This window comes from Eimeria mitis, genomic scaffold (assembly GCF_000499745.2).
Source record: "Eimeria mitis Houghton genomic scaffold, Emh_scaff110, whole genome shotgun sequence".
Classification (NCBI taxonomy): domain Eukaryota; phylum Apicomplexa; class Conoidasida; order Eucoccidiorida; family Eimeriidae; genus Eimeria; species Eimeria mitis.
In genome coordinates this window covers 24209-25088 of record NW_013567588.1, presented here as the reverse complement: position 1 = coordinate 25088, position 880 = coordinate 24209, and the positions used below count along the sequence as shown (strand labels likewise).

The following is an 880-nucleotide window of genomic DNA, read 5'->3' as shown; positions in this document are numbered from 1 at the left end:
GGAATACAGCTGCGTAGTTTGTGTCAGCAGCTCTGGGCTGCTCGTGCTGCTGCTGCTGCTGCAGCAGCAGCAGGCAACAGCAGCAACAGCAGCAGCAGCAGCAGCAGCAGCAGCAGCAGTGGTAAGAAGAATGGGAGATATATGCTAACAGCAGAGGAGAATGTGTTGCTGCTGCAGCTGCAGCAGGATCCTCCACCTAAGCATCCTGAGTTGCTGCTGCAGCAGCTGCAGCAGCAGAATCCGAATATAATACATATAAACAGAGGTTTATGTATACCTAGATATTTATGGACAAGTCGAGGTGTTTCCGCAGAAGGAGACAAAGTACTGGGGGTAGCAATGGAACGAATAGAGGGAAAAACACTAACACAGCTGCTGCAGCAGCTCAAGGCCCCACACCGTCTCTCTTCGGCTCTCTTTCTTATAGATGTAGCTATCAAATTTGTCTCCGCCCAAAAAACTATAAACAGCAACATAAATAAACCTATTATAAACTGGGATACTAAACCAGGAAACGTTATAGTAGAGTTCTATCGTTCTCCTCCTCCCCCTCCTGCTGCTGCTGCTGCTGCTGCTGCTGCTGCTGCTGCTGGTCCTGCTGCAGCTGCAGCAGCAGGGGGAGGGGGGGGGCTTCACTGCCACCGGTGCGTAATTATAGATATAGGCGATGCTCTGCCTGGGCCTGTTTATTATTTTCCTACTCGGTATACTCCAGGTGTCTCCCCATCTTATGTAATATGCACAAAAGGAAGCTGCAGCCCCGAATGCGCTATTTTAGTTTTTTTGTTATCTGCTGCTAGTAAGAGCGAAGTGTTTAGGAGGACCTGGTATGGAGATATAGATATACACCAACTGATTAAGATAAAAAAATTTAGGCTTC

At 48.2% G+C, this 880-nt stretch overlaps 1 protein-coding gene across 1 annotated transcript in view; it reads left to right on the top strand.

The window, feature by feature from the left end:
- EMH_0082680 (uncharacterized protein) overlaps positions 1–880 on the top strand; it is a gene marked incomplete at both ends in the record, with an annotated part of 4698 nt that overhangs the window by 2390 nt on the left and 1428 nt on the right. The gene's annotated exons all lie outside the window — the stretch shown is intronic.